The 25,099-nt window shown below is 52.9% G+C and overlaps 2 pseudogenes; one reads left to right on the top strand and one right to left on the bottom strand.

The window, feature by feature from the left end:
* Positions 1-3,482: 3,482 nt before the first annotated feature.
* LOC136158408 (filensin-like) lies at positions 3,483-9,064 on the bottom strand (annotated as a pseudogene).
* Positions 9,065-9,521: 457 nt separating this feature from the next.
* LOC136157336 (coiled-coil domain-containing protein 24-like) lies at positions 9,522-12,793 on the top strand (annotated as a pseudogene).
* The last annotated feature ends 12,306 nt before the right edge of the window (positions 12,794-25,099 follow it).

Here is a 25,099-nt window from a genome sequence, read left to right as displayed (position 1 = left end):
CCCCCAACCAGCAGTGGAGACGGAGGGGTGTTTGCTGGGGAAACGCCAACCAACCATCTCAGATTGTTCCTCCCAGAAGCGGTCTCTGACACAGGAGTCGAGGTAAAGTTATTTATTTGGAAGGAAGCATCTTTATGTAGGGAAGTAGAAAGTGGGACAGGAGAGGAGGGGTCCCATTTGGGCCACAGGGATGAGTGGGTCTCTCCATCCATATCTGCAGCTGACACCCACTGGGGACCGTGTACAACAAGCCTAGGGTGGTCCCAATGGAGGGGTAAGAGAGCTGGGGTGTCCATGCACCTGGGCATCTCCATTCTAGATGAGGACTGCTCCCAGAGGCCCAGTACTGCCAGCCTGCCCGGTGTGTGGACCAAGCTCACTCCTGGGGCTGCAGGAACCCCCGCAGAGTCACACGTGCCTGCTCTGCTGCTTGTGCATGGGGGCTTGAACCAGACCGGCGGGGGCGGGAGGACCAACCTGGGGTCCAGCTCGTAACTACGGCTGAAACAACAGTGGTCACTGGTCACCGTGACTCCAATGCTTGGAGAATGGGGGCTCCTGGGAACTGGGAGGCAGTTTCTTTATGGAGGAGGTGGCTCTGGACAGTCTCGGTCCTGGGCTTGAGGCTGAGTCAAAGAGGAGCCCAGCCTCCTCCTGCTCCCCGACACAGCAGTTTGGACCAGTCATCCGGGCACTGGCCCTGTGGGGGTCTCAGTGTTCGGCAAAGCTCCAGCGTTCTCCTGTCATCCGTGTTGCTGGGGAACCTACTTTGGGACCCTGTGTTTATCTTTTTTATGCAAACTTAAGTGCTTGTTTTCAGAGACCTCAGGAGAGGAAAACCCAGGAAATGAACCCGTTCTGCAGCTCTCCTGGGTGAAACAGAACCAGGTAGGAAAAGTGCAGAGGAACAGCCAGGAAAATGAGCGAGTGGGGCACTGGGGCAGGGGGAGCGTGGAGGTGCAAGGGTCAGAGAGCCCGCCCAGACCCCAAGGCGCTCACCACAGGCTGCCCTGCACATCACACTGCAAGCCTGACTTCAAGCAAGGGGGGCTCTGGGAGATGCTGCTCATCTGGCCCCTTGGTCCCCCTCAACCCACTGCCTTCCTCCCCTCCTCCTGTTTCTCCCACACTCCCCCCTTTACTTGTCTTCCTTGAACAGCCTAGTCCATTTCTGCCCCAGGACCTTTGCGCCAGCCGTTCCTGCTACCTACAATGCTCTTCCCTATGATCTGCACACAATGGGCCCATCTTGTCATTGCGTCACACGTCACCTCATCCACGGGGTCTTCACTGGACTGTCCACCCCAGAAAAGACACCCTTTCTGTCTAGCACATGCCCCTGTGGTGCCGTCTCTGCACGATTTTCTCTTATTTAGTTATCTTCCTGCCAGTGCAATTCCTCCCTTGCTCAGAAAGTCATGACTGTGACAGCTGAACACATTCAGTGTCCCCTGCTGTCTCCCCACCAAAGCCTTGAATGATCAGAACAGGCCCCCAGTTCACTTTTGATCACTGATTGAATAAAATATAAAAATGACATTTCTTTCCAAAAAGCTACCCCCCACCTTTTAAAATAATTAGCTGAACACATGATCCAAAAAATTAAAAGACCTACTGGGGAAAAGACAAGGTTTGCAGGAGTGGTTCTGTTGAATCTAATATATACACTGGTCCAAATTCCCAGCACAGTCTGGGCTCCAGGTAAAGGTTTCCATTATTCTCTCTTAAGCTTTTAAATGATGCATATTTCAAAACTGTGCTATGGAGCAGGTCCTTCACTCATCTTCTAGAAAGAGCAACAAAAGCATATGTCTTTCTTGAAATCCAAACCTCACATGAATTCAGAGAGATTTTTTTAAAGTTCTACATAGAAAGGAAAGGTGACTCCATTTAGTATTCTTTGTATGATTTCTAACAAAGAAATACTAGGATGTAATTTATGACACTATTAATCTTCTCTAATGATGTGTGGCTGTCTTGCTAGATACCTTTGTTTACGGAGATGCAATAATCCATTTCAGCACATTTATTCACTGCCCATAATTTATTTTGGAGCATCTACATGGAGAAGGAGTAATTTCTTATTTGGGTAAGCAAAACAAACAAACAAACAAACAAACCCCACAACTTTTGGACTGTTAGTAGAGAACAAGAGATGCCTATAGGCAACATAAAAATGTTTGTAAAGATTCTGGTTTCAAGTAATTTCTGTTTCCTAGGATGTGACACTGCAGATACCTGAGTGCACATGTATGCACAGGAGAATACACATATGTGTATTATGGGACATTATATTATGGTAATTTAGATCATTAATGAACTTGCAAACTCTCCCTTATCAGCACTGCACTCTGCCCGGAAAGCTATGTTCAGTAACTGTGCGTCTGTGCTCAGTCTCCCAGTCGTGTCTGATTCTTTGCAACCCCATGGACGTAGTCCACCAGGCTCCTCTGTCCATGGAACTTCCCAGGCAAGGATACTGGAGTGGGTTGCCATTTCCATCTGCATGTGATCTCCCCAACCCCAGGACTGAACCAGTCTCTCCTATGTCTCCTGAATTGCAGGCAGATTCTTTACTGCTTGAGCCATCAGGGAAGCCCCTCAGTAAATGTTAGGCGAGTTCGTTAATTAACTGCTGAACAAGGAACTGTGTGGTGACATTTGATTTTGCTTTTGAAGCCTGACCCAGGAGTGCAATCTCTGACTGAGAAACTCTTAAGTGATTCAGCCAGAAGGACACAAGGCACGTGTGCTATGCAGGCGGCCCTGGCACCCTACTTTCTGCCTGTGACCCCTACTGCTTCCATGACCCCTACTGCTTCCATACATCTCCACGCCTGGTGTCCAAACGCCTGCCTGCACCTGCGATTCTCAGTTGAGGGCTGTCCTGGGCCCTCCCTTCTGGCTGGGTGTTGACCCACCCAGCCCCTGCACCCTCGGGCAGGGTAACTGAAGACTGAATTCTATCCCATTTCCAAGAGCCCCCAGGGATGGGGGCTGAGCACCAGTCAACCATGATGCCAACCCACCTGGTAGCACCTCTCCTCTCTGATGCCCTGCTGCCCCTACCTCTGTCTCCTGCCCTCCTAGAACTTCCTGGGACCACATCCCCAGAAATGACATCAGATCCTTGCTGCAGGGTCAGCTTCTTGGGGAACCCAAACTGAGACAGACAGCTTTAATCATCTGACTTCTAACAAAGCACCCATTGCGCAATTGTGTGCTTGTGCCTGAACCGTGGTGAAAACAAGCCGATTCATCACCTGACACGTTTCAAGTGTGAAATCCAGACTCTGATCCTCTAATGAGCCCTGCGATGCCCCAGGACAAAGGGCTCGTCTACTTTCTTAAATGAGCTCAGCTCAGTGACTGTTAGCAGGGCACCCCTGTCCTGAGTGAGGCTGGCCCACATGCAAGCCCAAGGCCCCTGTTAATCAGACAAAGGATGTACAAGCAAAGAAAACGTTTTAATTAAGGTTTCATTGGTAAGCCAGACAGGCCAACCATGGTCTAATCCAAACAAGAACCTTGTATCCTCACCCTTGTAGCCTCTGTTCTAAAACATCGAAGCACGTGTCTGCAGGGGCCCAGAGGCACCTCCTCCCGGTTAGCTCAGGCACTGGAGGATCCTTCTCTCCGTTTCTTCTTGTTTGTCTTGCCTTTTCAATCGTGGTCTCCACAATGACAACAGTCTCTTCGTTCATCTGGATGCTCCCGTGGAAAACTTCTCTGTGGATTCCATCACCTCCACCTTCTCGTAGGCCAGCTTCCTAGGAGGGTTTCTCACCGGCTGGCTGCCGCTCCAAGCCCCATACCCCTTGGGCCCACCCAGAGTGACCTGAGGCCCTTGAGACCGGTGTGTAGACAGCCCCTCTGGGCCAGGTACCACCATGGGACAGGGCCGTCTGGCCCCCTCCTCCTCCTTCTGGCCATCCTGTTTCCCCTGGAGGCCCTTCAGTTCTTTGGAATTTTTCTCATCCCCTTTGTCTGCAGGGTGTGGGGTGGGGGGGCATCCATGTTCTTTCCCCTTCAGGGGCCCCCTTCATCCTTCAGACCGTCTTCTTTCCCCTTGGGGCCCCCTTCATCCTTCAGACCATCTTCTTTCCCCTTCAGGGGTCCCCCTTCCTCCTTCAGACCATCTTCTTTCCCCTGGGGGGCCCCCTTCATTCTTCAGACCATCTTCTTTCCCCTTCAGGGGCCCTCCTTCCTCCTTCAGACCATCTTCTTTCCCCTGGGGGGCCCCCTTCATCCTTCAGACCATCTTCTTTCCCCTGGGGGCCCCCTTCATCCTCCAGACCATTTTCTTTCCCCTGGGGGCCCCCTTTCATCCTTCAGAGCGTCTTCTTTCCCCTGGGGGCCCCCTTAATCCTTCAGAGCATCTTCTTTTCCCTGGGGGCCCCCCTTCATCCTTCAGACCATCTTCTTTCCCCTGGGGGGGCCCCTGTCCATCCTCCAGGGGGCGCTCAGGCTGCTGGGGAGAGGGCTCCACACCGCTGTCAGGACGCAGAGAGTCGCCCCCTTAGAGACCACCACGCTCCCTTTGCTGGGACGGCGAAGTCACAGAAGCCAGGACCCATGAGACTGGCGTCTCAGGAGACTGTCATGTACCGCCTTTTGGTGTACAGGTCGGCAGGGGGCTCGGGTTCTTTGGGGCCTTTCACCTTCTCCTTGATCATCTTGCCTAGTTTCTCAAAGGTTTTGCTTATCTTATCTCCATCTGGGACATCCTCTGGAGCCCCCTCCTGGGTCAGGGGACTTGCTTCTTCATCCCCCGGTTCAAGCTTAGACTTGCCCTCTTCTTTGAGTACCACCCACCCCGGTTTTGTGTCCTCTGGACCTCTCAGCGGTGTCTCTTCCAGAATTTCATCTGCTCTGTTTTCTGCTACCATCTCCTTTTTCCTCAGAAGGTTCTTGGGGAGGCCTTTGAGTCTTGGTTTTGCTGCAGTTATATCTTGCACAGCTCTGGTGAGATCTTTGAAAAAAGAAAAAAGGAGCCGGGTGCAATGAGTCAAGGCCAATGAAAGAGGGAGAAAAAGTATTTGTTGAAAAATACAAGCCTAGCACTGGGGTGGGGTTTAGTGGTTGGCTGGTTGGCAACAAGGTAGGATCCCTGGGTCCTAAGCATTCATGGCCCACACTGAGGACCCAGCCCTGCCGGCCGCTGTGTGACTTTAGGCCAAGTCACTTGGCCCCTCTGGGCTTGCAGAGCAGAGGGGAGGCCCCCACAGTTCCCTTCACACTGGGTACAACTTACTGAGATCCGTCCCTGGGATTTTCCAGGCAAGAACACTGGAGTGGGTTGCCATTTCCTTCTTCAATGTATGAATGTGAAAAGTGAAAGTGAAGTCGTTCAGTTGTGACCAACTCTTAGCGACCCCATGGACTGCAGCCTACCAGGCTCCTCCATCCATGGGATTTTCCAGGCAAGAGTACTGGAGTGGGTTGCCATTGCCTTCTCCGACACAGGTGGATGCAGCCATATACGTAGGCATGGGTATGGATAGGAATAACGGAGACACCACTGTAGATGTGTGTGTATATAAAGACGATGCAGGTACCGATGGTTTATACATGTACATAAAGACAATGGGGGTGTAGACAGTTTATGCATGTACATAAAAACAATGGAGCTGTAGACAGTTTATCAGGTCAGTTCAGTGGCTCAGTTGTCTCCGACTCTTTGCAACCCCATGAACCGCAGCACGCCAGGCCTCCCTGTCCATCACCAACTCCCAGAGTCCACTCAAACCCATGTCTATTGAGTCAGTTATCTCATCCAATCATCTCATCCTCTGTCATCCCCTTCTCCTCCTGCCCTCAATCTTTCCCAGCATCAGGGTCTTTTCAAATGAGTCAGCTCTTCACATCAGGTGGCCAAAGTATTGGAGTTTCAACTTCAACATCAGTCCTTCCAAAGAACACCCAGGACTGATCTCCTTTAGGATGGACTGGTTGGATCTCCTTGCAGTCCAAGGGACTCTCAAGAGTCTTCTCCAACACCACAGTTCAAAAGTATCAATTCTTCAGCACTCAGCCTTCTTTATACTTGTACATAAAAACAATGAAGATGTAGACAGCTTATACATGTACATGAAAACCATGGAGGTATAGACACTTTATGCATGTACATAAAGATGATGGAGATTTAGATACTTTATGTGTAGATGAGGTGCAGGCTTAGGTGATAAAGATGTTAAGTGTAACCATAGATAATGTAGATATAGGTGTATGTAGATACAGATGTAAGTGATATAGACGTGGATACAGATGATGTAGATGTGGGTGGAGGTAGAGATGAAGATGTAGATGATATAGAGGTAAGTGCAGGTGTAAATGTAGGTGATGCAGGCATCAGCGTAAATAACAGAGGTGTTGAAGAAGATGGTGCAGGTGCAGTAAATGCAGATGTGGGGTAGACGTACATGCAGATGATCCAGACAGACATAGATGGCAGAGTAGGTGTCAGATGTAGATACAGATGATGTAGGCATAGGTGATGTAGAGGCAGGTGTAGGTGTAGATGATACAGATGTAGGTTAGGTGATGTGGGTGTAGCTCCAGATGATGTAGAGAATGTAGGTGTAGTGTAGATGTACACATACAGATGCTGTAGACACAGATGTGGACATAAGTATACATGTAGGTGCAGACACGGTCGCATAGATGAACATGGAGAAAACGGAGAGTAGCTGATGCAGGTGTAGATGTGAATAACGCTGAGACAGAGACACTTGCCAGCAGAGTTCACGTCCCAGTGCATCATGTAGAGAAGACCAGATAGCCTGCTGGCAGCCACAGTACTGACTGGCTAGGTGCTCAGAGTCACCATGGAAGCAGCAGTAATAATATCAACTGCTCTGAGCTCTGGTCCAATTCCAGGTACTGTGCAGGCATCTTGCCTGCAGCATCTCCATAACCATACCTGGTCATCCTTTCAGCTAAGACGTTCCTGTCCCCAGAGACCTGTGGAGCTGAAAGGCACCTTGACATCCAAACACTCTCATGGTCATCTTCATCACCTCTCCCCTCCCCGCACCATCACTCATGCCAGAGCCCACATCTCTGTTGCAAACCCATTCATCCTCTGCCTCCCCCACTACCATTCCAGACCCATGAGGTCCTGGATTTGGGGGTCTTCTTCTGGTGACTCAGACGGTAAACAATCTGCCTGCAATGGGTCGGGAAGATCCCCTGGAGAACAGAATGGCTACCCACTGCAATATCCTTGCCTGGAGAATCCCATGGACAGAGGAATCTGGCGGGCTATAGTCCAGCAGGTAACAAAGAGTCGGACAAGACTGAGCAACTAACACTTTCACTTTCCTGCCACATTCCCTACAGCCTGGATCTGGCACATGGAAAAACATGAAACAAGTAAGTGGTTCTGTGCCCACGGGCTCTGCCCACCCCGACCCCACCTATTGCCTGCATTCTCGATGATTCAATGATACCAGTCCAACTCGTTCCTCAGGGTCTGCTGGGTGACCACCAGCTGCCGGCAGTCATAGGATCTCTGCAGGCTCCTCTCTGCCTCTTCAGTCTCCTTCCACAGGGTGTCGATTTGCTCGTTGTAGAGCTGAATTTCGTCATCATCACACTCTTGGGCATCTCTGATGGCTTGTTCCAAGGGCCGCGATCTGTGGGCAGAGACACGGTCATGAGGAAACCCAGCCACCCTCTCCCTTCAGACACAGATGCAGCAGTGGAGAATCCAGACGGCGCACCCAGTTGTATTTGTCTTGTTGGTTTGTTTCTCTGTCAGCAGAGAATCTTTAAGCCACAGAAGGATGTGACAACTGAACCCCTTCCCCTGATGCTTGTATCAGCACCCCCGGAAATCAGCCTTTAGTGGAGCCCCCGACCCAAGGCAGCAGGAAGATGAGAAACTCAGAAAATAAAAACTGCCATCCCTGGACTAACATGTACAGTTCAGAGTACATTCTTCATACTTTACTGAGTTAGCATGAAAAAGTAGTAAAAAGAAGAACATGGACTAAATAGACAAGATGCTACAATAATTAAAGTGGGCGGGGGGTCCTTCATCTTATTCCATCACTATGGCACTTTAATTTTCTCCTGATTTCTGACCAGTAGAGTTACATATATGTTTTGATAGCTAAAATGTGTGTGTTTGTGTGCGCTGGCACTTAAGTAAAATAACTTCAGAGAAATGCTATTTATATATTAAAGCAGGACAAGTCAAAATTAAGGTAGGATAATTAAAAGAGATTCCTCATGTTCACTTTAAGAGCTGTGACAACCCACAAACCGCCACAAGCTGCTTACTTATTTACAAGATCAGTACAAACTCGCTTTCCCACGGATTAAAGGTCTAACAGGCGTGGCCAGTCCTCCAAAGCAAAATAAAACGTGTAAACTGAAACCCACTTCATCTGGAAGAGCGCTTGTCAAACTTCAACACGCATGTGAACCACCCGAGGATACGGTTTTGCTCAGAGTCTGACTCGGCAGCTCCAGTGGGACCGGAGGGGCCGGGTTTCTAAGGGGCTCCTCGGGAGAGGAAAACCCAGGAAATGAACCCATTTTGCAGTTCTCCTGGAGAAAACAGAACCAGGTAGGAAAAGTGCAGAGGAGCAGAGAGGAAAATGAACGAGCGGGGTGCTGGGGCAAGGGGACGTGGCGGGCGGGACGGAAGTGGGGCGGGACGGGCGGAGCGGGGGGTGGGGTGGGGGGCGAGGGTCAGAGAGCCCTCCCAGACCCCAAGGCGCTCACTGCAGGCTTCCCTGCACTTCACACTGCAAGCCTGGCTTCAAGCAAGAGGGGCTCCGTGAGACGCTGCTCATCTGGCCCCTTGGTCCCCCTAGACCTACCGCCTTCCTCCCCTCCTCCTGTTTCTCCCACACTCCACCCTTTACTTGTCTTCCTTGAACAGCCTAGTCCGTTCCTGTCCCAGAAAAGGCACGGAAGTAATAAACCCACCGGGCTCATATTTCTCGTTTCTTTCACCTGCCCTGGAGTCTAAAGGTGCCCAGGGATGAAAGGTGCTTGGAGTCAGGGTGATGTGCACGGTTGAGGCTGCGAAACCACCTACCGCGGCTGTGGGTTGGGCTTTGCTAGCTGGCACCGCCCCGGAATGGGCGGGACCGGGCCCTCTGGGGGCGGGGCTTGGGGTAGCGGGCCTCGTTTCCCGGGTAACGGCCGCGCGGAAGAGGCGGGGCTCGGGCCTCCTGGCTCCCGGGTCCGCGACCTGAAACCGTGGCCTCCGAGAATCGATCAGTAGTAGGGCAGAAGGGAGCGCCAAGAGGCCAGCGGCTCTGGACCGAGCAACTCTAGTCGTGGGCACGGGCGGCCGAACGGAATGAGGCTTGGGAGAGGCTGGTCCGAGTGACAGGCTGGGGGCGTGACCTGTGAGACCCGGAAGCGTGCGAGGCGTGAGTGGGTGTGCCCGGGTCTGGGCGACTAGCAGTATACCAGTAACCCAGCGGTCCGAGCTGTGGTCCCGCAGGTCCAAGTGGGGGGCCGCGCGTCTGGGGGTGGGGGGGCAGCGCCGCCGGCGGGCCATGCCTAGGGACTCCCAGTCGCTGTGGGAACTGGTGGAAGAGCACGTTCCGCTCCCGGAGCGGCCGAAGTGAAGAGGATTCTAGGGGAGACGACAGTGGATCTGAGCCTGGAGCTACGGGCAGAGGTGGGGCGTAGGAAGGTGGGCCCCACGGCAGACCTGTCTCACGACTCGGATGATTTTCTCACCTTCTACGGGTCCCTAGCCCTGCCCAGTAACTCTCGAGCTCTTGTCGGATCTCATTGTCCGCCCAACCCTCTCCAATTTAACTGCCCTGCCCGTCATTCCCCCAGGTCCCCTGCCTCCGTTCACTTCCCTCCGCAGTCGCCGAGGTGCCCCAGCACTCCTTCCAGGTAGTGATGTTACGATCATTGCTCCAAGAGGCTCGATCTATCCAAGCCTCTGGATCGCGCCCCACCTCTGACCTCTTCTCCCTTCTGGTACAACCACCCCTCGTAAGAGATCTTGTGCGCCAGGAACTGCAGCAGCTGCTCCAAGGTCTCCGCCGGGAGGCCATCTGTGAGGGCAGGTTGGAGCCTAGACCTGGGTCTGGGCCATGTCTCCAGAATTCAGATGGGCTTAGCCTGGAAACTGACAAGGGTCCAGGATCACCTTTCCTGTCGTTCCCTGGAAGGAGCCCCTGAATTGCCTTTATGCATCTTCTGAAGGGACCAGACCCACACTTGGGTTCAGTATAGCCCCAGGGTCCTGCACTTTGCCTTGGAGGAGCCCAGGCCTGATTTGCCATAACAGGAGATGTTACAGATGAGAGCTGGTGAGCCCAGTTGTAGTAGGAGGAGAGGAGGGATCTGTCCTTGCTGGGCAAAGAACCCAAACCAGCTGGTAGGTCCCACCTGCGGGAATGGAGGAGTTCCTGGTCTGGAACTGACACTTCTACAGCCACCTGTGGTAGAGGTCAGCCCATGAGGGCTGCAGAGGCCCAGGAAACACGTGCCAATCCTGGGAGCTTGGTTCCAGCTGGGTTTTAGAGTACAAGGAACAAACTTCCAGACAGATACAAAGAGAAGTGCTTTGCAGGGAGAGGGAGAAGGACACGCAGATAGGAGTGGAAGGAAAGACTTCACCCAGTGGCCGGTTGTCCCTCAGGCTGGGATAGCCAGGCTGTGAGGACTGGGTTAGAGAGGGTTAGGGACTGAGTGAGATAAGTGAGCAGCAGCGTGTTCATCCATGAATAGTAGCAACTTATTTCTCACCCATCCTTATGAAGGGGGTGATGGCCCCATTTTGCAGATGGTACTAAAGCTCAGAAAGGATGATTGACTTTCCCAGACTCACACACAGTAAAGGGTGGCAGAACCCATGTGCAATCCCAGGCTCCTGATCTCCTCCTTTTACTACCATCTTGTGTTGCCTTTGTGAGAAGGCACAAAATTTTCTAGGAGAAATGGTGTTTGTGTTCTGAAGGCCTGGGGTGAAGCAGCATGAGAGAGTGAGGTTGACTTCATCTGCCAGCAGCTGTCACCAGGACTTCAGCATCATCAAGGACCAGCTGAACGTGTCCCACATTCACCAGGCTGCTGGACACCTGCGGTGAGGCCCCCAAGTGTGTGCAGTGGGGGTGGGGGCAGGAAGGGTGGGACTGCGGATGGACCCTGATGTACTGGGACTACTGGGAGGAGAAGGGAGGGAACACACCTGGCTGGGAGACCCAGGAGAGTGGGGCTGAGAGGTGGAAAGGGCAGGATGCTGTTGAGGTTGCTGCCAGGAATCAGTCAAGTACAGATGCCTACACAGGCCTTGGCCTGAGGACTTTTATCCTGGAAGGTGGGAGAGAGATGACACACAGAAGAGTTTTTAAAGCAGGGGCAGGGCTGTCATGCGGGAGAGAATGGAGGCAGGAGGACCCGCAAGTCTAGTTCTATCATGTAGAAGAGAGACTGCTGCTTCTGAGGGTGGGCACTGGGAGGTGGGCAAGGAGAGAGGACACACCCTGCCCAGGAAGAGGCTGGTAGGGCTGCAAGGCTCTGCTGGAACAGCATGAGGGCAACAGAGGGAGAGGTGGACTGAGATAGGAGGGCCTAGAGGGGGCTCCTGGGGAGGCCAGAGGTTGAGACCACGTGGAGGGCTCTGCTGAGACCTGGGCCTGCAGTGCTGCTTCCAGTGCTGCACTGTGCATGTCCCAGGGCCCTCCTGGAGGGAGTGCCATACTCTGGAGAGGGAGCTTCCCATCCCGCAGGTGAGCTGCAGTCCTTGGCCACCCCGCCCCCAGCCCTTCTGCTGAGCGTAGACAACCCTGTCTCTCACCCAGGGCGTGAGTTCCACACATCTGCTGAGGTTGTGTGAGCCCTGGGTCCATTGTTCCTGTGTGCACACTTCTTATGTGTGTAATCCTTAAGTACGTGAACCCATATTCCAGTTGAGTCCCTAAGTCCGAGGCCAGCACTTTTAGATCAACTGCTGGGTCTGCCTAGGTCTTTTGCCTCCTTCTCCTCCCCAAGTCTGGGTTCAGGCCTGGTACCCTCTTGCCAAGCTCAGCTTTTCAGTGAGAGGCTGGTGTTCCTCTCAGGAGTGCCCCCAGGTGATTGGGAGGAAGAGACTGCACGGGCTGGTTCCTGCGCCCCACCATGGGGATCCTGGCCTGGGCACCCTGCCCAGTCCTGCCCCACCCCTGCTGTAAAGCCAGACACTGAGCCAGCTCTCCCTGCAGCGCTGCCTGGAAGATGAGTATTCAGGTGCCTCCCGGCCCTCTGAGGCAAGCCTAGAGCCCACCCTGCAAGTGAGGACCCTAGCAGGTTCCAGAGCACCCAGCGCTCCACTTCCCTCACTTACCCCCAACCCACACGCATCCCACCTTGCTCTTGTAACACACCCTGGAAGACTGGGCGCTGTGTCTCAGGCAGAACCTCTCCTCCAGAGCTAAAGGAACAGAAGGCAGCCAGGCAACAGGAGCTGCAGGCACCCCTGAGGCCTTCCTGTGTCTCCTCCAGCCACAGGTAACCCAGAGCAGACAGACAGCTGGATGGGGCAGGCTGAGGGGCAGGCCATGGCCCCCTCACAGCTACTCCCTCCCATTCAGGCCACACCCTTGGGGTCCTCCAGCCAGGGCACTGGACGCCTGCCTTGCCTCCAAGGGACTGCTGGAATTTGGGCCAGGCTTCTCCAGTGCTGCCTGCCCACTCCCCTCTGGAGCGCTGCCCCAAACCTCGCGGCCTGGCTGCCACCTGCCGCTGGGGACAGAAGATTCAGTGCCGCCCTGGGAAAAGGCCAGCTTCTACTCTGATGTCCAGTGCAGCGCCCCAGGCCCCAACCTGAAGGGCTGCTCAGTAAGGAGGCTTCAGCTTTGGCTGGAACTCGTCCTGTCTGCTACTGCTCTCTTTCAGCTGCCAGTGTCCAGCAACACTTCTGATCTAGTCTAGGATGAGCCCTCCCCAGGAGTCCACTGCTGTCTGTCTGTCTGGCTGGCCCTCACCCTACCTTCTCAGCAGGTCCTCAGTGTCCAGTCCTGACTGTCACAGCCTCTGGCCTTTCTCCTCCCAGGCATCCCCCCAAAGGCCTGGCAGGAGGAGGTCTTGTCCCAGTCCTGACTCATGTCCCCATGGAGGACCCAGACAAAGCAGAGCAGCAGCTCAGAGACAGGAATAGAAATTTCATTAAAATCTATGGACTTTAAAAACCTAGTGGTTTGCAGATGGTTGGGGGTGGGAGGCGCACCGTTATTGCTACAGAGGATTAGAGGCAGCTCTTCCGGAGCTGTCACTGCACGGAGGGGTGCAGAGGACAGACACACAGACACTGCAGGGCTTGGGGAAAGGAGTTTTGGCTCCAGAGAGTGGTTGGGGCACACGGACTGGGGCAATGTGGCACCTGAACAAGGGTAGCCCAGTTCAGGAAGACTGAGCTTTAACCTGGCAGTGGTAGGGCAAGGGGGGTGTCGTGTAGGGTCCACCTCCCTGGGGCTCTGGGCTCAAACCTTCGGCTGAGCATCACCCCATCCCTACCCGCCCCCCCCCCCCCCCAAACAAGTTCTTTGGGCGGGCTGTTGGGTCATGGGCCTCTGTTGGGCTGGCTCTGACAGCCAGTGCTGGAAGGAGGTGCAGAGACCTCAGAATTGCTGAGGGTTGTGCAGGCAGGCCTGGAAGACAGATTGGGCCTGAAACCGAGGGTGAGGGGGTAGCAACTACAGGTAATACAATTTTTACAAAAATAATCAGACAAAAGGGCCGGGTCGCACAGCCTGACCCGTAACACTGCACAGCTCCCCCCGGCCCCTCACCCTGCCTCCAGGTAGGGAGATCTGAATTAGCCTGGGGGGAGGCTGGGGTTCACCCCAAGGGCGGGAACCCTGGTCAGGAGGCTGAAGGCTCAGAGACAGGGACAGGTACGGGCCCACCCAGAACCTCAGCTCAGGGCAGAGTGTGGGGGCGTCAGAGGCCACGTGGGGCCCAGCAGGCATCTGGGGGCCTGACCTGGGGCCCCCCAGCAACCCCCACATCACCGGCACCCCCAGTTGCCATCTTGGCATCTAACGGACCTGTAAACACTAGGGACACGAACACGAATGACTGTGCTAGCAGTGGTGGCCAAGGTGACAGGTGCCACCCCTGGCCAGGGCATGGTGGGGGCAGGCGGTGACACCTACCCGCTGCCTCCCCAGTCTCTGTGTTGGGAGCACAGGGTGGGGGTGGGGCACTGCCCCGGCAGCTATGCTGGCACCTGGGAGTCCTGCAGACGGCTGGAGTCATTACTGCCCAGTAATCTGGGCATTGTCCAGGGACAGCAGCTGGAACTCAAGCCCATCTTCAGGGGAGCGTGGAATAGTGTGGGTGTAGTGCTCTGTTCAGTGCTCCAGGAGGGCGGGACCCCAGTCTCCACTCAGCTTTGTTGAGTTCTTCAAATGCTGCAGGAGAGGTAGGCATGGGGGAGGGATGGGCAGGCAGAGTGCATCAGAAGGGGGCCCTGGAGTGCCATCCATCCATTCACCCCCTTCTGATTCACCTGGGTGCCCCTGCCCCCACCACTCATCTGGAGGAGGGTGTCCCCATCTGTCCTCCAGAAGTGGAACAGGGCATAGAGTGGAATGCCCACCACAGAGGACAGAGCCATGAGGAAGCCAATGGCCTCAGCCCACCTTGGATATTTTTGTTGTTGGTAGGTGATCGGCTGGTACTCGATCACCAGGAAGATGAGAATGAACTGCAAAGAGTAGGGATTAGGAGTGGGCGTGAGTCCTGCCCAGCCCCACCCAGGCCTTAGGCCTCCTATCAGCAAGAAAGTGAGCTCAGCGGGCCTCTGCGCTCCAAGGAATTAGCCTGAAAGAGAGAGAAGGAAAGAAAGAAACAAGGAAAGACACGGGGACCAAAGCTCTGATGGAACAAAGGTGTTTTAATCAACATGGTGTGCACATATATACTGTCTTACAAGGTAGTTGTTCTCAGCAAAGATAAAGATTAAAATTCCAAACTTACAAAACACAAGGCGATCCCTATTAAAAAGAGAAGAGGGTACTTACCACCATAATGAGAAACTAACAAAGGAAATGTCTGGATTCCTCAGCCCAGGGAAAGGCGTGTCTCTCCTCTTAATTCCTGAATATTCAGGAATTAATAAGGGCCAAAGGTTTCCTGACAGATCCAAAACAGCACACAGGAATCATCCTGTTAGATGCATCCTGACATGTTTCCAAGCAAACCATTCAATATCACGGTAATCCAAGCGTATGCCCCAACCAGTCACGCTGTAGAAGCTGAAATTAAACGGTTCTATGAAGACCTACAAGACCTTTTAGAACACCCAAAAAAGATGTCCTTTTCATTATAGGGGACTGTAATGCAAAAGTAGAAAGTCAAGAAACACCTGGAGTAACAGGCAAATTTGGCCTTTGAGTACTGAATGAAGCAGGGCAAAGGCTAATAGAGTTTTGCCAAGAGAACGCACTGGTCAGAGCAAACACCCTCTTCCAAAAACACAAGAGAAAACTCTACACATGGACATCACCAGATGGTCAACATCGAAATCAGATTGGTTATTTTCTTTGCAGCCAAAGATGGAGAAGCTCTATACAGTCAGCAAAAATAAGGCCAGGATCTGACTGTGGCTCAGATCATGAACTCCTTATTGCCAAATTCAGACTTAAATTGAAGAAAGTAGGGAAAACCATTAGACCATTCAGGTATGACCTAAATCAAATCCCTTATGACTATACAGTGGAAGTGAGAAATAGACTTAAGGGACTAGATCTGATAGACAGAGTGCCTGATGAACTATGGATGGAGGTTTGTGACATTGTACAGGAGACAGGGATCAAGACCACCCCCATGGAAAAGAAATGCAAAAAGGCAAAATGGTTGTCTGAGGAGGCCTTACAAATAGCTGTGAAAAGAAGAGAAGTGAAAAGCAAAGGAGAAAAGGAAAGATATTCCCATTTGAATGCAGAGTTCCAAAGAATAGCCAGGAGAGATAAGAAAGCCTTTCTCAGCGATCAATGCAGAGAAATAGAAGAAAACAACAGAATGGAAAAGACTAGAGATCTCTTCAAGAAAATTAGAGATACCAAGGGAACATTTCATGCAAAGATGGGTTTGATAAAGGACAGAAATTGTATGGACCTAACAGAAGCAGAAGATATTAAGAAGAGGTGGCAAGAATACACAGAAGGACTGTACAAAAAAGATCTTCACGACCCAGATAATCACTACTGTACAAAAAAGATCTTCATGACCCAGATGGTGTGATCACTCACCTAGAGCCAGACATCCTGGAATGTGGAGTCAGGTGGGCCTTAGAAAGCATCACTATGAACAAAGCTAGTGGAGATGATGGAATTCCGGTTGAGCTATTTCAAATCCTGAAAGATGATGCTGTGAAAGTGCTGCACTCAATATGCCAGCAAATTTGGAAAACTCAGCAGTGGTCACAGGACTGGAAAAGGTCAGTTTTCATTCCAATCCCAAAGAAAGGCAATCCCAAAGAATGCTCAGACTACCACACAATTGCACTCATCTCACATGCTAGTAAAGTAACGCTCAAAATTCTCCAAGCCAGGCTTCAGCAATATGTGAACCGTGAACTTCCAGATGTTCAAGCTGGATTTAGAAAAGGCAGAGGAACCAGAGATCCAATTACCAACATCCACTGGATCATCAAAAAAACAAGAGAATTCCAGAGAAACATCTATTTCTGCTTTATTGACTTTGCCAAAGCCTTTGATTGTATGGATCACAATAAACTGTGGAAAATTCTGAAAGAGATGGGAATACCAGACCACCTGACCCACCTCTTGAGAAACCTGTATGCAGGTGAGGAAGCAACAGTTAGAACTAGACATGGACCAACAGACTGGTTCCAAATAGGAAAAGGAGTACGTCAAGGCTGTATATTGACACCCTGCTTATTTAACTTATCTGCAGAGTACATCATGAGAAACACTGGGCTGGAAGAAGCACAAGCTGGAATCAAGATTGCCAGGAGAAATATCAATAACCTCAGATATGCAGATTGACACCACCCTTATGGCAGAAAGTGAAGAGAAACTAAAAAGCCTCTTGGTGAAATTGAAAGAGGGGAGTGAAAAAGTTGGCTTAAAGCTCAACATCCGAAAACTAAGATCATGGCATCTGGTCCCATCACTTCATGGCAAATAGATGGGGAAACAGTGGAAGCAGTGTCAGACTTTATTTTTTTTGAGCTCCAAAATCACTGCAGATGGTGATTGCAGCCATGAAATTAAAAGACGCTTACTCGTTGGAAGGAAAGGTAGACCAACCTAGATAGCATATTAAAGAGCAGAAACATTACTTTGCCAACAAAGGTTTGTCTAGTCAAGGCTATGGTTTTTCCAGTGGTCATGCATGGATGTGAGAGTTGGACTGTAAAGAAAGCTGAGTGCTGAAAAATTGGTGCTTTTGAACTGTGGTGTTGGAGAAGACTCTTGAGAGTCCCTTGGACTGTAAGGAAATCCAACCAGTCCATCCTAAAGGAGATCAGTCCTGGGTGTTCATTGGAAGGACTGATGCTGAAGCTGAAACTCCAATACTTTGGCCACCTGATGTGAAGAGCTGACTCACTTGAAAAGACCCTAATGCTGGATGACAGAGGATGAGATGACTGGATGGCATCACTGACTCGATGGATGTGAGTTTGAGTAAACTCTGGGAGTTGGTGATGGACAAGGAGGCCTGGCGTGCTGCGATTCATGAGGTCGCAGAGTCAGACACGACTGAGCAACTGAACTGAACTGAACTGAGGGGTGACATCAACGTTTGCATAGTGGAAGAAGCAATGGCACCAGGGGTCCGGGGTATGATGGGCAGGTGGGCACTGCGGAAGGGGAGGGGCCTGGCTTCTGGGTAATCCTGAAGCAGGCAAGAAACTGTTCAGCTGCCGTGGCCCTTGGAAGTCAGTTCTACTCAAAGACTTGCAGTGGCCCCCCACTGCCTGCTGAAGTAAGGCCAAATCTGTGGCCTTTAAGGCTTCAATAGCATTTTCCATCTACTAAGCATTTTTTGAACTGTGGTGTTGGAGAAGACTCTTGAGAGTCCCTTGGACTCCAAGAAGGTCCAACCAGTCCATCCTAAAGGAGATCAGTCCTGGGTGTTCATTGGAAGGACTGATGTTGAAGCTGAAACTCCAATATTTTTGCCACCTCATGCAAAGAGCTGATTCATTTGAAAAGACCCTAATGCTGGGAAAGATTGAGGGCAGGAGGAGGAGATGACAGAGGATGAGATGGCTGGATGGCATTACCGACTGGATGGACATGAGTTTGGGTAAACTCCAGGAGTTAGTGATGGACAGGGAGGCCTGGTGTGCTGCAGTCCATGGGTTCACAAAGAGTCGGACACGACTGAGTGACTGAACTGAACTGAAGCAGTTTTTGAATATTCCTTCCAGACCTGGGAGCTCCTGGGATTGCATTAGCTCTAGGTCTCCAGTGCCCAGCACAGCACCTGGCACAATCTCATGTGCTGATCTGAACTGACTTATGCAGGGAGGTGGGAGCAATGGGGGAAAGAAAAGGGAAAAGTCCTGCCAGTCTATGGCTTCAGAGATGGCAATGGTCAGTCGGGGGAGCTTCCGAAGCCTAGAAACCGTGTCAGGCTGAGGGTGCTCTCAGAAACCACTTTGGAAAGAGCCGAGGGACACCAGAAATGAAGCTTAGGGCTGCAGCAACAAAAATACTACTGGAAGCAGGAAGATGGGCAGTTGGCTCATGAGCCACTTGGAGGGCCTGGGACAATAGGTGCTGCTTGCCTCAGCATACACCTCCCAAGCCTTCAGCCAAGTCCTGGAGCTCAGGCCCCTCCAGCCTTTTTAGTGACTAAATTCTAGAAGTCAAGACCCGCATCCGGGGGACACTGCACTTAGAGGAGCTTATAACAAGTTTCCTGAATGCAACTAGAGCCTGATCTAACATGTGGACAAATTCTTTATTTGAGCTGATAGAAGTATGGAGTTTGTTAAAATAATAATAATAATAATAAGATCTTTTCATCACTATGAAGTAAAACCTCCAAAAGAAAACTAACAGCCCAGAAGCATGCGGTCCACAGAGTTGACATCCTCACCCGAAGGTGATTCCAGCCTGCCTTTCTGAGCACAGACAGGATGCTGCAGGTTTTGCCTCAGTTTCCTGGAGACACTGGACCCAGGCTGCCTCCTGCCTCCTGCCCTGACTGGGTGGTGCCCTGGGTCTCCCCACAGGGCGGCAGCTTCCTGGGAGCCCTGGAGGATGGGCTCCCCCAGGGCAGGTCCTGGGCCAAATCCACAACCTCCGAGGGCACAGCGCTTGGCGGTGGCGACTGCCCTCCCCCACCTCCCGCTGCTTACAGGACACTTCCGCTCCTCCTGTTTCAAAGCTGGGCCAGTGGCCAGAGTTGGTGCCTGTGCCAGGCTCGGGAAGATCCCACACCCCATGTGATGGAGGTCTCAGCCCTCAGGGGCCTTTTTTTCCCCAGAAACATGAGCCAATGTGGAAATCCAGTGCCGATCTCTCTGTGGCACAGAGGAACTGGCGTGATGCGGGGCACGACTCCAGACACTGCCCTGACCATCGGGCTGAGCCCTCTGTCACTCAGAGACGACCCTGCCTCTTCTCTGTGGAGGGACCATTATGCTAGCAAATCCCTCCCCCAGACCCCCACCCCCGCCCCCAACTTCTCACCCTGATCATAAAGGAACACAATCAGAAGGTTTGTAGTTCACAGACCACTCCTCCTCCTAAACTTGTGTCTAGTGCAGCATGGGCCCAGCACACACGCTCCAGATCAGACCACCTGCTTCGCATGAAGGCTCTGACTCTTAGAAGCCATATAACCTTGAGGAAATTACTTAACATCTCAGGGCCTCGGTTCCCTCATCTGTAAAGTGGGGATAATAATGAAACCATGGAGAGTTGTATTACGAGACTTAATATTTTGTTCCTGGTCATGGTGGGCTTTCCCTCCACCACTTCCACTCCCTGCTGGGGGGTCTGTCTTCCAAGTGTTGAATACTGGTGGAAATCCAGAACTCCCCCTCCCAAGCCAGCCTATTCCAGATCCTGAGCTGATACCTGACTTGCACAGCCTGCTTCTGGAACACGCATTCACACCACATATCCTGAGCACTCCAAGCACCTGCGCCATAAGGGACTAGAGACACGAGCTCAGTGAGGCTGTCAGAGACCAGTGCCAAGGTCAGTCATGATTCCCTTGGGGCTCCTCTGGGGGGATGCCAGGTGGAAATACCACGGAGGGAGGGCCGGCTCAGCTGCTGCCAGCCTATTTTCCCCTTCTGAAGCTGGGCACTGTCTTCCATCAAATACAGGGCCCTGTGCTCCCTTCCTAACCCAAGGTCAGGGCTTGGGTGGTTCTGCGTCTCCACACCTGTCTGACTCTATACAGCTTCGCTCAGACTTCTGGTGACCAAAGCTGTAGGTGCGGAGCCCCCAGGGGGAGCTCTGGCCTAATGGTTGGGCTCATGCTCTTCCTTGGCTGGTTCCCAAGAGAAGGATCCTTGCCACGGGGGCGGCAGGGGTGGGACCAGCGAGGAACTTACAAAGATGATAGTTGGTGAGATGAAGTGCCAGCAGATCTGGAAGAAGCAGGGCGGTGGGAACCCCAGCATCATCTGGATGTTCTTGGGGGGAGCCGGCCTCCCTGAGTGGGGCAAGAGCAGCTGGATCCCACTAATGAGGCCTCATTACGGCCAGGACCCAGCAGGGCTGCTGCCGTCTGCTGTCCCCATGGCCAGAGCAAGAGAAAACTGTCCAGTTAGGGCTGCTTGTTCTGGGCACCCGGCCCAGGCCAGGGCAGCCAAAGTCCTGGCTTCCACTCAGAGCCCACCCTGAGTGGAAGGCCCAGCCATTTAGGCCTCATGGGTGACTGGGCCTTCCTGGGGCCAGTGGCCCAGCCAGGAGCTTGGCCCTAAGTCTGGACTCGCAGGAAGTCAGCGGAAGTCAGCAGAGCGTGTCTGGGGACCTGGTTGCATGAGGCTGACCTGGAATCAGCTCAGTAGCTAGGGTCTGAGGCCATTCTCTTGGGAGACTTGCTTGAGCCAAGATCACTCCCCATCTTCTCTCCCAAAATGGGCATAGTAGCATACCCACCTTGAGGGACTGTTGGGAGGATTAAATGAGTTAATATATATTAATATGAAGTGTTTAGGACAGCATCTGGCTCACAGTAAGCACTTAATATATATTATCTACTACTATTATTTATAATGCTTACTAGCTTCAAAGATGGGTAGATATGATCCCCATTTTAGAGATAAGGAAACTAAGACCAGACAAGTAAAGTCACTTGCCTAAGGAGATACACGGAGGGAGATCCACCAGGGTTGGGGTTGGAACCCAGGCCTGTCTGACTCTGAAGACTTGCCATAATGATGTTGGGACTTCCCTGGTCATCCAGTGGCTAGGAGTCCACCTTGCAGTGCAGGGGACACGGGTTCAATGCCGCTGGTCAGAGAACTGAGACCCCACAGGCCGCGGAGCAGCTAAGCTGTGGCACCACAGCCACAATGGCCCAGTAAACATTTTTAAAATAATAATAACAAAAAAGATTAAAACAGTATCATCCTGCCATGTTCCCATTGGGGTCAGCACACAGGGAAGATGTCCTTTACATCAGAATTCATGCTTGACCAGACACTTTGCTCACCCATCAGTTTCCAAAAGCTGGAAGCTGTGTCTTCCCGGCACCAGAACACTCGTGCCCACCTTCCTGGTCACTGGTTTGTGGTGTCTCAGCACCCCCTGGAGACTGACCAGTGAGTGTTGCCTCGGAGAAGAGGGATTGAGGGTCTGAGTGACAGTCTACGCAGACCACTCAGCACACTCTCTCAGAGGGCCCTCCTCAGGTTCAGCTGACGCAGTGCTCATCCTCAGGGGTCCGTCTCTGCAGCTGCCCTCTTGGCTAATGCCATCTGTCTTCAGACAAGTGACAGCGCAGTTCACCAGGCCACAACTCTTTTGCACAGTCAGTCACATTCTTTAACCATCTTGGCTGGCTGGGGATCCCCAAGTTCTCAGGGGATTGCTCCAGGGCCCATCGCCCTTCAGCCTACAGCTCTCTGTGAAGTCTGAGAGGCGCTGGTGGTCCTGTGGCTGCATCCCCTTCTCCCTGACCCTTCACCATCTCTACTGCCCAGTGGTACCCAACCTTGTTATTAGGAGCCTACCCAGTGCCAGGCCTGTGCTCTCAGAATCATCTGGGCCCCAGACCACACTTTACAGTGGGAATGAGCCGCCCTCTCTCTCTGCTGCGCCCGCTCTGCCTCACTCTGTGGTTGTGAGTGTGTGTGTGTGTGTGGGAACATGGAGAAACACAACAAGCCCCATGTCGCACTCGAGAATGGGAATGAGCCGTCCCCCCGTCTCTCCCATGCCTGCTCTGCCTCACCCTGTGGTCGTGTGTGTGTGTGGGAACATGGAGAAACACAACAAGCTCCATGCCTCCCTCTAGAATGGGAATGAGCCGCCCTCTCTCTCTTTGGTGCCCACTCTGCCTCACCCTGTGGTTATGAGTGTGTGTGTGGGGGGGAACAAGGGAGAAACACTACAAGCCCCACACCTCACTCTAGAATGGGAATGAGCTGCCCTCTTTCTCTCTTCTGTGCCCGCTCTGCCTCACCCTGTGGTTGTGAGTGAGTGTGTGTGGGAACATGGAGAAACACACCAAGCCCCACGCCTCCCTCTAGAATGGCAATGAGCCACCCTCTCTCTCTCTTCTGTGCCTGCTCTGCCTCACCATGCTGTTGTGAGTCTGTGCGTGTGGGAACATGGAGAAACGCAACAAGCCCCACGCCTCACTCTAGAATGGCAATGAGCCGCCCTCTCTCTTCTGTGCCCACTCTGCCTCACCCTGCATTTCTGAGTGTGTGTGTGTGTGTGTGAACCCAGAGAAACACCACAAGCCCCATGCCTCACTCCAGCTGTGGTGCATCCGTGCTGGGTGAGGTAGGTAAGGCCAGAGCGGGATTGCCAGGGGAGGGGCAGGCAGAGCTTCGGGGGGAGATAAGGTGAGAGTAATTGACACCGCCCAGCAGGCAGTGGAAGAGGCAGGGGATGTGTCAGTGTCGCCCGGAGCTGGCAGAGGTGTGAATGAGTGGAGGTGATGCGCGCACTCCACTCCAAGTGTTCACCCTGGGATGGTGGCGGCTCAGAGACCTGTGGACCCCTCCTCCCCAGGACAGGTCAGTCACTTTCCAGGAGGTCGAGCCCTCTCTCTGATGCCAGGCAGACTGGGAGGCAGGTCTGGGGGTGGGGAGAGGGGCTGAGTGGTCTGTGCCAGGGAGGGGCAGGCACAGCCAGCCATAGAGGCAAACACCAGCAAAAGTGATGCAGAAAGTTGCAAGTGTGCAAAGGAGCAGGAAGGGTTAGCTGTGTGGTGGGGGTGCGGGAGAGGAGAATGGGGGTGTGAGGCCCCCCCCACCCCACCCAAGGGCCTGCTGAGAATCTGCCCTGTGTATCAAAGCTGCATTGTCCTAGCTCCCAGTGAGACGGCTGGAGGTGCCCAGAATTGTACTAACCAACTCAGCCCCATTGTCTGCGCCATGGCAGTTACTCCTATGGGGAAAGTGGGTGAGGGGCAGGGGGACTTGGTACAGAGGCTGCGTGGTAAGGATGGGGGAAGGGGGTGGGCGAGCGTCTCAGCTGGGAGGCGACAGGCCCTGCGAAATGTTCGCCAGTGTCCAGGACAAGGGCCCGGGGCGGGGGGGGGGCGGCACACCTCCAGTGTGCCCTCATCCCTGGAAGCCGGGGATGGGTGGGGATGGCAGGCACAATGTGGCTGATGGCAGTGAGGGAGAGGAGCCTGGGACAGTCACCTTCTTTCTCTGCAGTGCATCCTGACTTGACCTCCAGAAGGCAAGAGAAGGCATGTACTCTGGGGAGAGCTGAATTGAGTTTGGGAGTAGCATTGTGCAGGGCTGCCCTCCACCCTCAGGACTGCCAGGGTCAGCAACCAAAGCCACTTCCAAAATGCCAGCCTGCTGCCAGCCAACTGGGGCAGAGGCTGCTCATGGCTGCCACAGTGTGGGGAAGGACTGCTGGGCTCCAGGGCAGAGATGGTGCCCACCCAGTGGTCCTGTCACTACTCCCAGGGTCTGGAGTGGAGCCCGGTGTGCCTGGGCTGCAACTTCTGTCTGCCATCCACAATAATGGCGGGTCAGTACTGGCAGAGCCCTCTGCCAGTCAGGGCTCTAGGATGAAACAGCACCGGGCACGTCCTTGCCTCTCTCACCTCCCATATGAGGACCTGATCTCCTGAGAGGTGCCGTGAGGTTTTCCTTGATGCAGGAGACACTAATAGCCCCTGCATACTGCTCGAGTCTGGGGTATATTTTCCCATGGCCCTGCTCCTCCAACCCGGCCCTTGACTCTTTCACGTATCTAGACCAGGAAGCCAGTTGAAGGATGGAATGCTCTGTCATCACAGGTCAGGTGCTACCTCAGGAAGACAAGTTGGGGAATCAAGAACCAAGGGATGTGAGGGTCATGGGGTCTCCCGAGGCAGCCACGGTTTACTGTCATGGCTGTTCTGCCTAAATTCCCCCACTGGAGCTCAGAGATGGCTGCCAGGGATCTGGATTTGGCTCATGGTCAATCTGGGATGTAGGATCTTGCCTGTTCTCCTCTGCAAAGTTTGTCTTGGATAGGACTTCATCCCTTGAGCAAACCCTGGGGCTGCAGAGTCCTGGACAAGAAGCCTGCAGGCTCCCAGCAGGGCCTGCCTGCCTGGCCTGCTCCAGGAGTCCTCAGTGTCCGAGAGCAGAAGAGAGAGCGCTCGATTCACAGAAATATCCAGGGGACACTGCTCTTGGAGGGCGGTGGCTGCCAAGTCCCGTAGAAACCTGAGCTGCCTCTGAGTCTGGACACGAAGAAGCGAGGGGCGCCTCTGGGAGCGGGCTCTGCAGCACTGTGTCCTCTTTACACTTTGCTGTAGTTTCCAATTTTTTTTTTAATGATAAGCTCATAATTGGAAAGAAATCAATAACTATTTTTTTAAAGTAGTTTAGAAAGTCACTGGGAACTAATGGAAAATACAGGAGTCAGAAACAGCAAGTTCCAGGCAAGGCGGAGCTACAGAATCTAAGGAGATTTATTGAGGTTGTCTATCTGTCTCCTGGTTTTATAGC

The sequence above is a fragment of the Muntiacus reevesi genome, chromosome 2 (genome assembly GCF_963930625.1).
Source record: "Muntiacus reevesi chromosome 2, mMunRee1.1, whole genome shotgun sequence".
Classification (NCBI taxonomy): Eukaryota; Metazoa; Chordata; class Mammalia; order Artiodactyla; family Cervidae; genus Muntiacus; species Muntiacus reevesi.
Note: the sequence above shows the minus strand (reverse complement) of the source record. Positions and strands in the feature narration are given on the sequence as shown.